This window comes from Galeopterus variegatus, unplaced genomic scaffold, assembly GCF_000696425.1.
Source record: "Galeopterus variegatus unplaced genomic scaffold, G_variegatus-3.0.2 Scaffold2163, whole genome shotgun sequence".
In the NCBI taxonomy this organism is placed as follows: domain Eukaryota; kingdom Metazoa; phylum Chordata; class Mammalia; order Dermoptera; family Cynocephalidae; genus Galeopterus; species Galeopterus variegatus.
In genome coordinates, this window is record NW_007728274.1 from 62058 (window position 1) to 72172 (window position 10115).

The following is a 10115-nucleotide window of genomic DNA, read 5'->3' on the forward strand; positions in this document are numbered from 1 at the left end:
CAGTGAGCAGGAACCGGTCTGTATGTGGGATCCGAACCCTCGGGCGGGAGTGCCGCTGCGCCTCCCAAGCAGCGCACTTATCCAGTGCGCCACCGGGCTGGCCCTTAAAATTAATTTTTTAATTTATTAAAAATTTAATTTTTACATTTAATCTAGCCCCCGCCACCAAAAGAGAGATGTAGTGCAGTACAGCTGATTTCCTATTTATTAACTTTTCTTTATGCTTTTGTGACCTAAATCTGACACATTTTAATTTATGTTATTTTTGCTGATGTCTTTACCTGGTTTGAAGCCACTTCCTTCTGTACAAGACATAAGCACAGCCACAGGAAAACCCAGGGGTTATATAGTTAGCTATGATGTGATTGTGTTACGGGAATGGGGAAAGCAAACCTAATACTGAGATATTCTGAAATAATGATGCATAAAAAGAGCAAATTAACCATGTTTATCAGAACCTTAATACAGCACTGGGTACCATTTTAATCGCTGCATTTACTAGAGTGAATCCAGAAAATAATTGCAAGACAATTAAAGAGGTAATATGAGGGGTAAACACATGGAAGTTGGGCGTCTAGAGCAGAAAAGTAAAAAGTAACTTGGCTCTGGCCTAGAAAGGGAGCACAGAGGATAATGAGACAGGCGGCGAAGTGGGAATCAGGAAGCCTGGCTGCTGTGTCCAGTGTTGACAATCCTGTAATTCTGGACAAAACCACTCTCTTCTCTGGGCTCTAATTTCCTCACCCTGAAATGAAATTGTTGGCCTTGGCATGAGAGGGTAAACAGCACAATCTTTAACTTGACAATACATATTAAAGTCCTTTAGAACATTACCACTTCAAGGAGTAAATTATGTCTAGGAAAATCATGGGGCATTACACAAAGTTCTATAAAAAAGGACTTTTATTGTGGGACAGTTTGGAACACCATACAGAAACAGGCTTGTTTGCCAAATAACAGGTCACTGGTTAGATAAATACAGATCAGCTTGCAAAACTCATTTTACTAAAAGCCAGTTCTCTAAGGGTTTTCAATTTACATGATGATCAATTCACCAAAATTTGTATCTTTTAACTATTTGTGAGATTTATATAATTTCATATTAGATGGGATAGTTTTAACAGCTTAAGTTTATAAGTTTGTATTAGTTGGAGTTGTTTTAGAAGTTTAAGAGTAAAATAATTCTGATCAAATATAATTATTTTAAAAGCTTTTGAAGACTACTATGAAGCCGTCCATGGAATGTTCTATTTTTAAGAATAAGGATTGTTGAGACTTCTTAGGACTATGTTAAAAATAGTAATAATTAATAGTAATTAGTAGCTTAAGTGTAATATGAGATATGGTTCCTTCTGTAGCTTCCTGGTTAATTTCTTACTTTACCCATCTTCACATTTTTAGATTTTAAACTAATTTTTTAAAATTCTTCAACCTTAGTGTCATGATATTATTACATTTGAAGTTCAAGGCTTCTGCTTCTTTCTGTATCCTTCCAACTTCCTCGCTTCCCTTCCACATCTCACAATGGTTCTATCCTTTCGTGATAGTAGCTTTTGCAAACAGCTGCCAAATTAACACAACCTCATTTCTCCTTCCTAGAAACAAAAATGTTAGCGTGTCACATGTGTTGGGAATGCTTTGGTCATATCCAATTTCTTTCTGATGCTACTAAAGTTATATTTAAACTTAAACTAAAATTTTATTTTTTTAATTGCAGAAACATCAATGTTGACATGCCATTTGCAGAACTGGCAGAAGAATATTAAAAAATGCATAAGTTTTTTTTGTTTTTTTAAAAATAGAAACAAGTAGTTAAAAGTAACAAGTCTTCTAGTAAATTGGAACATTTGATAAATCATCAAATTGCCCTTCAGGTAACTGGCTTTTGGAAATTGGTCTAGAGCATGATACCTCAACGCAAAAGAATACTATGTAGCCATTAAAATATTGTGCATATATTTATTGACATAAAAACATTCACAACATATTTAGGTGAAAACAATACATATAGCATGATACCATTTTTGTGAGGGGGAAAAGGTGCTAATTAATAGAAAAAAGTCTAGGAAGAAATATGCTAAAATATCACAATGTTTATGTATAGGTGATAGGATTACAGGTATTTTTGGCTTCACCTTTCCAGTTTTAAATCATCCCACCATATATATGTATCAGCATTTGAAGGCCCTTCGGTCCTGGGCTCAGTCCCCTTATTCTAAAATTTTAAAAAATGTTTTCCGTTTTGTACAAAGTATATATGTACAAGTGTACAATGTATTTTTATTATCTATATAATATATAGATACAGAAGTTGTATATATAGTACAATATAAGTATAACAAGTTATATATATAACACATTATATACTATATATTATATAAGATATATATACCATATATACCATATATGCAAGTATTCGATGTAGTTTTATAATGTACAACATGTAATATATATAAAACTTATACAAAAATAGAATACATTCTTTAAAACTTTTAGAGAAGATAAAATCTGAAGCCAAGGCCTAAGGTCCCTCAAACTCTGACAGTCTATGGGAGTAAAGAACTTGGAGAAGATGCAGCTAGAGCCATAGTCTTAGCTGTGAACTTATTTTTTATTTAATTTTTTTTTTTGAGACTGGCCGCACCGCGCTCAGCCAGTGAGCGCACCGGCCATCCCTATATAGGATCCGAACCCGCGGCGGGAGTGCTGCTGCGCTCCCAGCGCCGTATTCTCCCGAGTGAGCCACGGGCTCGGCCCATTTTAGCTGTGAACTTAAAAGGAAATGAAATGATTCTTACTAGACATAAGAAAAACTTCTTGATGTCCGGGAGATGAACCTGAGTGTACTCTGGAGCGGGGGCAAGGACTCACCTGGGTGTCTCAGAAAGTGACAGGGAGTGTGAGGTAGAAGAAACATGCCGTGCAAAGGTCCCAGGATGAGGGGCAAGAAGGAGCTGGAGCAGGCAGAGTGCTGCAAGCAGGGGGAGCAGTACGAGGGAAGGCCAGGGCCCTAAGCCCTGCACGACAGTGTGCAGCTGCCCACAAGTGATGGTCCCCTGGGTTGCTGTGCAGTAGGAAGCCTCTACTACATGGCTTGTCCCCACTTGCATCACTCTGCATTGAGCAATTTAATTCAGAGGAAGACGACAGTGAATTGCTTAAACCAGTGGGTTTGTTTCTTGGATTTTGTTTCTCTTAACAATAAAAGGGAACACTATGAAAACAAGATGAGCTCGTGAAACTATATATGGTAGGGAAATAGGCCATTTAAAGGACCAGAAGAGGAAATTAAAAGCAGACCATACTCAGATTTTTATGATCAACAATCCAGCCATCTATATTCAAAATATATATATGATTACATATTTATTTCCACTTTAAGAGTTAAATCAGCTTACATAAAATGCATGTAACATAATCAAAATTATTATTAAATCAGGATAAAGTGAAATGAAGCTCAAGACACCTAAAAGAAGCTGAATATTATAGCACACCATAAGTCTCTGCACAACTGTTAGGTGTAGTTGGCAAATCTACAAAAGCCTGGGTTATCTAGAGGCCAAAGATAAGAAGAAAACATGTCCACTGATATGAATAAATCTGCTTCTCTACAACAGGGTTTCTCAACCTCAGCGTGACTGACATTTCGAGCCAGATAATTCTTTATTGTGGGGGCTGTCCTCTGCCTTGTCGCATATTGGCACATCCTTGGCTTCTCCCCACTAGATACCAGTAACACTCCTCTATACCTCCCCACTACTAGTTATGACAACCAGAAATGTCTACAGACATTGCCAAATATCCCCAGGTGAAAGTCGCATGACAGAAAATCTGATGTTTTAGTTGCTGACAATAATATTAAGTATTGATATTTTCTGTCACAGCTCGGGGCAGAACAATATGCTTTCTTAGTCATCAGTGAAAGATAGGTTTAATATCCCAATATAAAATTAAAGGAGCATAACAAAAATCCTGTCTAAATAGATGTCAGCCACACTACACACACAGACAGACATAACACATACAAAGACACATACACAGGCCTGGTGTCTACTGGAAACTTTATGAGAAAAATCATCACCCTGACTATATACTTAAATATAAATTGGTCTCACAAGATAAAGAGAAGAAACAGTAAGGATGATCTATTCTACCTGCCCCTCACCCCCATGAGGAAAACTAAGGGCCAAAAAAGTCAAACCAAAATTAGTTACTAATTGATTTTATTTTCACTGAAAGTAATAATTTTAAAGTATATTGTGAACAAGAATAGACAGTCCAGAAATAGAACCACACAAATATAGTTCAACTGATCTTTGACAAAGGAGCAGAAGCAATTCAATGGAGAAAGGCAGTCTTTTCAACAAACAGTGCTGGAACAACTGAACATTCACATGCAGAAAAGAAAAAGAAAAAAGAAAATGAATCTAGTTTCAGACCTTACACCTTTTACAAAAATTAGCTCAAAATATATTACAGACCTCAATGTAAAACACAAAACCATAATACTCCCAGAAGATGACATAGCAGAAAAGCCAGATGACTTTGGGTTTGGTGTTGACTATTAATAAACAACACTGAAATCATGATCCATGACAGATGACATTTTAAGCTGGACTTTATTAAAGTTAAAAACTTCTGCTCTGCTAAAGATGCTGTTAAAGTGGAAATCTTTTCAAAGCACATATGTAATAAAGGACTGGTATTCAAAATAAAGAACTGTTTAAAATAAATAAGAAAACAATCAACCCAATTTTTAAAATGAGCAAAAGATCTGAACAGACATCTCACAAAAGAAGATACACAGATGGCAAATAAGCATATGAAAGATGCTCCATGTCTATGTCATCAGAGAATTGCAAATTAAAACAACAAGATACCACTACATGCCTACTAGAATGGCAAAAATCCAAAACAATGACAACACCGAATGCTGGTGAAGATGTGGAGCAACAAAACTGTCTTTCATTGCCAGGGAAATGTAAAGTGGTCCAACCCCTTTGGAATACAGTCTTGCAGTTTCTTATGAAACTAAACAATACTCTTAACCATATGATCCAACAGTTGTGCTCCCTAGTATTTACCCAAATGAACTGAAAATGTATGTCCACATAAAAACCTGCATACAGATGTTTATAGCAGCTTTATTCATAATTGTCAAAACGTGGAAGCAACCAAAATGTCCTACAATAGGTGAATGGATAAATAAACCGTGGTAATACAGACAATGGAATATCATTTAGCGCTAAAAAGAAATGAGCTATGAAAGCCATAAAAAGACATGGAGGAAACCTAAATGCATATTATTAAGTGAAAGAAGCCAACCTGAGAAGTCTACATTCTGTATGATTCCAACTACGTGACATCCTGGAAAAGGCAAAACTATGGAGACAGTGAAAAGGTCAGTGGTTGCTGGGGTTTGGGAGGAGGAGGGATGAATAGGCAGAGCACGTGGATTCTTAGGGCAGCGAAACTACTCTGTGTGACACTGTAAAGGTGGATACATGTCATTATACATGTGTTAAAATCTGTAGAATGTACAAAATAAAGAGTGCACCTAATGAAAACTATGGACTTTGGTTAATAATAATGTATCAACATTGGCTCATCAATTGTAACAAATATGCCACACTAATGCAAGACGTTAATAACAGGGGAACTGGTTGGTAGGGGAGAGAGGCTGGTGAGGAGGGATAGATGGAAACTACCTATACTCTCTGCTCAATTTATCTGTAATCTAAAACTGCTCTAAAAAATAATGTCTACTGATTTTTTTAAAAAGTATACTGTGATAGAATAGGCATCAATCCACATACTTTTGATTCAGTATCTCAGAAAACGGATACTCAATTTTGAAAAGATTGTTGCCTTAAAATATTTCTGCTGAGAAAAGTTAAACACATCCAGATAATGTGCCTTGTAACACCCAGCAGTCTTTATTTACTATTATGAAGGGCTGGCCCTGCCTTAGTAATTAAGATTTAAGATACAATAGAATTTCATTAAATCTTCCTGGCTTAATTCCCAAATTTCTACAATTTTAGCTTGGGAAAATAACTGGTAAGAGAGCTGGGAGGTCTATTAATGTTTAATAAAACAATCATATTCCTAACAATACAATGCATAGACATTTATGATAAGTGAAATATACAATTAAATCAGGCTTATAAAAAAGGCAAGGCTAAAAAAGTACATCTGCTAATGTAGCCCTGAATTTACACATATAAATTTGCAGAGTGAACAGGACTTTATCAGCAGTTAGCAATCCTGCAGAGTCACCACTTTCAATCAATAGTCCAAGAACTCAATTAAATAAAAATAGGATAGGCAGCAGGGTTCATAAACTACGCAGTCCCATTCAGTGCACTATTGGAGAGCCACTGAAACTGAGGATAAGCAAGCGGTTGGATCTGATGAGCAGATCTGAGTGGGAAAGCCTTTAGCAAGCTGGGGCAGGAATCTGCTGTTTCATGTTAGAGCATTTTAGTTGTTTTAGTTTTTAAATATGTGCATGTATGACCTTCAAAGTGAAAAGAATTTTTTAAGGACGGCTAAAAGAACTATGTAATTAAATGAAAAAGTTTTAAAAAAATAAAATAAAATAAATGGAAAAGGGTTATAATGTAATTTTTGTTAAAAAGCAAGACAGAAAGTTTTATATACATTATGATTACATGCTAAAGTTTATTTAGAAGGAATATTAAAATCAAATTAAACTGAAATATAAATTTCAACACTTTTATGCTTCTATGAGTCAGTTCTTATTTTTCCTCTCCATTGCCAAACTGTCCACAATGAACTACAATGTTTTACTTTTATAAAAATATAGTTGTAAAAATTAAAAATGGAACCCAGCAAGCTACTTATTTATACCAGTCATCCACACTGAGTGTAGCCTCTGGGATTTTCCCAATAACTGGGAGACGAGCAACACCTCTAGGTGGTATTTCTGCTCTGCTTTGATGACTTGGCATAACAGCAGCCTGTGTGCTCATATATCAATGGGGATAGTAAAAGCACTCATCCCCAGGGGTTGTGGTGGCCGTTTAAACATATCCAAAGGAGACGAAGGCAATAGAAAACCCTTCTCCTCCAAAGCCTGGCACATATATGTAAAATATAATGGCTGAACACCAGGCAATGATTTGAACCTGGGCCAAGAAATAAGATGGAATGAAAATGTAAACTGTTCTTTGGACTGAGCTTGAAGCCACAGCAGTGACTTACCTGAGTAGTGCAGGGTACTAGACATGGACGAGAGAGTCACTTTAAACTCACTCTAGGAGCTTAAAGGTAAAAAAGAAGAAACTAGAGGCCATGGCCAGATCCAAAGCTATTTTCTTAAAAATGTGGATGGCCAACAAGTGCCGTAAGATTGAAGAGAAGAAAAAGAGATATAGAACAGACTTGTACCATGGTTCCCGGACTGTGTGTTGAGGCCCTCCAGGGTGCCACAGTGAAGTCACAGGGGTGCTACGGGGTATTTCAGATTTTTGAGGGAAACACAATGACATCTATCAGAAACTGCGAGCGCATCTAGCTTGAGGAAGTTCAGTTTCAACATTAAATCAAGTTATAACTTTCAACAATGCCATAGCTTTGTGAAACTGGGTTTTCTGTAGCTGCTGTGATAAAAAAGCAAGTATCACCTGAAAATCAACATGGAACAGAAAGTGAGGGTCCAGTATGACTCCAAGGTTTGAGAAGTTGTGTGGCAAGGTGTACCCATCCCATTTCTGAGTAGCTGCGGTCATTTAAAAATATCATTAAAATATTTTTTCTTTCAATGTGTCTGTATTATTTTTCTCAAATGGTACTAGGTTGTTATAACAAATATTTATTAAGTTTTCTGATCTAACTATTCGCTAAAGGGACTCTTCTGTATTCTGCTGTATTCTTTTGTATTTCTTCTGCTCTAGGGTTGCCTTGAAAAAATTACAGACACTCAGAGTGCTGTGAACTAAGAAAGTTTGAGAACCCGTGAACCAATAACTTGCAAAAGTTGGAAGCAGCGGATGGCAGGTGAGGACAGAGCAGGTGGGCATGGGAGCTGGCCCAGGAGCTTGAGGAGTGGGGCAGAAAGGCAGGCGCATGGGGGGCCAATGCGCAGGCACACCCTAGGAAGGAGAGAAAGGGCTCCAGGACCCGAGACCCACCCCCTCTACCTTTCATACGAAGGTACTTCAAAAAGCTTATGGAAAAATAGAATTAAAAGATAATACAGATCTTTCCGTGAACCTTCTGAAGTACCCTCAAATTGTCTACACTGCTGTAACGAGAAATTAATGATTCTGGAGAGGGATTAATACCTTAGTGGACACTCCCAGTTACTTTCAGAAATTTTTTAACTACTTAAATAGCATGACAGACAATTCTGTTGAATTTTTTAATTGAAAATTTTCTATTTTTCTCACTGTCCTAGTCACCCAAGGCTCAAAACCTCAGTCATCTTTGTCACCTGTGTGTCACTTTTTGTTGATTAAAATCAACTCTCCATCAAGCTCTGTCAGCGAGACTTAGGAAAAGGCATGGGCCAGATAAACAGTGAATGTTGATGTTTTTCCTCCCTACATGAGTCTTCTTTCTCTACTAAGCCCTACATGACATCGATTACTAAAAGATCCATCGTAGGTACAACCATTCTGGATTTTGCAGTTGCCTCCAGCAGGTCCCCATGACATCAGTCTTTCCCCTACTCTTTGCTGTACTCATCTTCATGAATTATGTTTTCTTCATGTCACTTTGTATTCAAAATTCTTCAAAGACTGCCTTCTATCTATTATTTACCTGATTCGATGAGTTAATACATTGACACACCCAGAACTATGCTTTAAAATTGTGATGTGACCTTATCTGCTCCCCATCCGCTTTTCTGGGTTTTTTTTTTCCTCTATGGCATTAGCACAGGAATTTACCTATTTTATCGTCTGTTCCTTTCTCATGTAAATGTAAGCTCTGTGACAGCTGGGATTTTTATCAGTTTCATACACTGCTGTATTACCAGTGCAAGCAACAGTGCTCAGCACTTATAAATACTCTATAAATATTTGATGAATAAAGAGTACCCAGAGGAATAAATGCTCAATAAATATTACCCAGAGGAATAAATGCTCAATAAATATTAGCTCACTAAATATTACCATGATACCATCCTCTCTAACACTACTACCACCACCCTACCATTGCCAACAGGATAAAATCTCAAATATCTGACCTGCCACTCACAGCTCCTCACAGCTTGGCCTCAACCTACCTTGCCATCACCTGTGCCAGTCCAAACGTTAAGACTTCTGTCATGGACAGATACTCCTATTAACTGCCCTGGCGGCATCATCCCGCCTTCACATCTTGGCTCATCCATGCTCTTACCCATTTAGGCAAATCCCACCTGTGCTGCAAACCCAACTCACACCCAAGCTCACCTGCTCTCCTGCAGCCCCCATCTTTCTCACCTTGATCTCTACAGTCAAGTTGGAACTTAGCCACAAGCCCCAGGACATCTCATTACTTATAATACTATTTTATATCTGTTATGTAACTCATGAGTTGTCGTTTTACATGTGTACATCTCACTCCTCAACGACGTCAACTCCTTGAGGGCAGATACTATCTGTTCCACCCCTTTGCAGACTGCATCCTTGTGGGGAAAATAGAATAGTCAGGCTCCCTGGACTCAGCTCTGGTTGGGGATCAAGCAGCACATTTCTTGTAAACAAGTCCTGTGTGGATATAGTTAGTGCCATGTGCACCCATTGCTGCAAACCCAACTCACACCCAAGCTCACCTGCTCTCCTGCAGCCCCCATCTTTCTCACCCTGATCTCTACAGTCAAGTTGGAACTTAGCCACAAGCCCCAGGACATCTCATAACTTATGATACTATTTTATATCTGTTATGTCACTCATGAGTTGTCAGTTTACATGTGTACATCTCACTCCTCAACTAGACGTCAACTCCTTGAGGGCAGATACTATCTGCTCCACCCCTTTGCAGACTGCGTCCTTGTGGGGAAAATAGAATAGTCAGGCTCCCTGGACTCAGCTCTGGTTGGGGGTCAAGCAGCACATTTCTTGTAAACAAGTCCTGTGTGGATATAGTTAGTGCCATGTGCACCC